This window comes from Pterocles gutturalis, unplaced genomic scaffold (assembly GCF_000699245.1).
Source record: "Pterocles gutturalis isolate BGI_N339 unplaced genomic scaffold, ASM69924v1 scaffold3203, whole genome shotgun sequence".
NCBI lineage: Eukaryota > Metazoa > Chordata > Aves > Pterocliformes > Pteroclidae > Pterocles > Pterocles gutturalis.
In genome coordinates, this window is record NW_010117743.1 from 2,109 (window position 1) to 4,701 (window position 2,593).

Consider the following 2,593-nt stretch of genomic DNA (forward strand, 5'->3'; position numbering starts at 1 on the left):
CAAATTCCCAGGGTGGGCGGTCCATCCCGGCAGAAGGGTCTGACCTCAAATTGGGACGTGGCTCCGCGTGTGCTTGGATCCAGAGCCCTGGGGTCCATTGCAGAGCCCCCCCAAAGCCCAGCCCAGAACCCCCCACCCTGGGCTCGGGGTCCCTGCCAGGCTTCACCCACAAAAAATGGGGTGAGATACAGCCCCACTCCCCATCTTCAACCCAGCACATCCCCAGGGCTGGAGGAGATCCAGGCACCGCAGGCAGGCAGGATGTGGCCCCTGCGAAGACGGGGGGGGCATTTATTCCCTCCCTTTTGGCGTTTTAAAGGACGGAGGGATGCTGTTTCCCTTCTCCGGGATGGCTCAGGAGATTTGCAGCCTGGAAAGTGCTGATGCATCCTTGGGTCATTAAAAATCAGTTTTAAAACAGATTAAAATCAGTTTTAAAATGTTTTAAAATCGGTTTTAAACCATATATCCCCCAAATTTCATCCTTCTAAGAGGAGATGCTCACTGGGATGGGGCACGCTGGTTTTTGGGATTAATTAATGGGGGGAGAAGGTGCCTGTGGGGGTGGAGGGAGATGGGCAGGGGGATGGGGAGAAGGGGGAAACTGAGGCAGGGATGGGTACGGTTGCAAGTCTGCTCCTCCAAGAGAATTTATCCCCTCCACCAGCCCTGGAGAGGGGAGATCTGCCCCCCACAACTGTGTCACGGAGGAAAGGGGGATGTCCCTGCCTCGTCCCCTCGTGTCCCCCCCAGCCCTTTGGCAACATGGGGCTGGAGCATCCTGAGGCTAAACCCCAGTTATACCCCAGTTATCCCAGCAAAATCCTTGGATTTCCAAAAAACTGCCCCTTGCTGAGCTTGCCGTGGACACCATGGCGATGGGGTGGGACGCTGGGTGGGAGACGTGGGGTCCCCAAGGGTGCCAGTGGGGTGGGATGGGAGAAGGGGCCAGAAGGAAACCTCGTGGAGTGGGAAATCCAAAATGTCCCCTTGGCATTGTTCCTCTGATGGCACCCAAGGGTGCTTGTGCCCCTCGGGTGGGCACCCACCACCCCCAGCACTGCTGGCCCCAGCATCCCATGGGCACAGGAGCCTCATCCTGAGCGAGGACCACGCTGGGGGATGCAGGTAACCCCAGGCACCAGAAAAAAAAAATAATAATTTCTCATGGGTGACCCCAAATATTGTTGATAAGGACGGGAAGAGGCGTCTCTTGGGCACCTCTCCACGGGCTGGCAGCCCTGCTTTCCCCTGGCCATGCATGATGCATGAGCCTTTATTAATACCCCCCGAAAGCGCATCAATTATTGATGCTGAGCTCGAAAGCTCTGCAGAAACACCCGGGCTGGAGCCTTCGCCCTCTGCCAAGGGAGGGGGGCACCCACCTCGGGTGGTGCAGCTGCTTCTGGGGTGGGATGGGACCCAGCATCCCTGCTGGTGTTTGTGGGAGGGGAGAGGTGGTTGTGCCCCAAAACTTGGGGCTACTCAGGGCTGGGGAGAACTATTCACCCCCCAGCCAGCAGCATCCTGGTCTGACATCTTCACCCATGGCCACAGTGGGGACAAGAAAACATGACAGTGCTGGGGACCACGCTGAGCTGCTGGGGACCGCACTGAGCTGCTGGGGACCAAGCTGAGCTGCTGGGGGCTGGATCAGGACCAAGCCAGGGACTAAGGCAGGGTGCTCGGGAACCATGTGGGAATCAGGCCAGGGTGCTCAGGGACTCAGTCAGGACCAAGCCAGGGATTAAGCCAAGGCTGATCAGGGATCAGATCAGGACCAAGCCATGGTGCTTGGGAACAATATCTGGACCAAGCCAGGGACCAAGCCAGAGTGACTGGGGACCAGCTGGGGACCAAGCCACGGACTAAGCCAAGGTACTCAGGGACTGGATCAGGACCAAGCTGGGGACCAAGCCAGGGTGCTGGGCAACTGCATCAGGACCAAGCCAGGGACTAAGGCAGGGTGCTTGGGGACCAGCTGGGGACCAACCCAGGGTGACCGGGACTCAGTCAGGAGCAAGCCAAGGGATTAAACCAGGGTGATCAGGGATCAAATCAGGACCAAGGCAGGGTGCTTGGGGACCATATCAGGACCAAGACAGGAATTAAACCAAGGATCCTTAGGGACCATCTGGGGACCAAGCCGGGGACCAAGCCAGGGAGCAAGCCAGGGTGCTTGGGGACCATCTGGGGACCAAGCCAGGGACTGAGACAGGGCGCTCAGGGACTGGATCAGGACCAAGCCAGGGTCCTTGCAACCGTGGATCCAGCCCAGGACAGGGAAGGAGCATGGCAGGTGCCCGTGCTCAGCCACGTACCCCACACCAGCCTCCCCCTCAGGGGGGATGCTCTGGGGTGACCCCAGCCAGGAGCCTGCTCGGGACAGGGGCTTTGCTGGTGGGGGGCCAGGGTGGGATTGGGGGCCAGGGGAGGTGCAGGATGAGGCCGGCGGGCTGGTGCATGGCTGCAGGGCCCCGCGGTGTTCGTGGGGAGACAGGCAGAGGGAGCTGTGAAGGAGGAAAAAGCAGCAGAGAGAACAGTCCCGGCTCAGGCTGCAAAGGAGGAGGAGGCAGCTGCTGCCGCTCGCCCT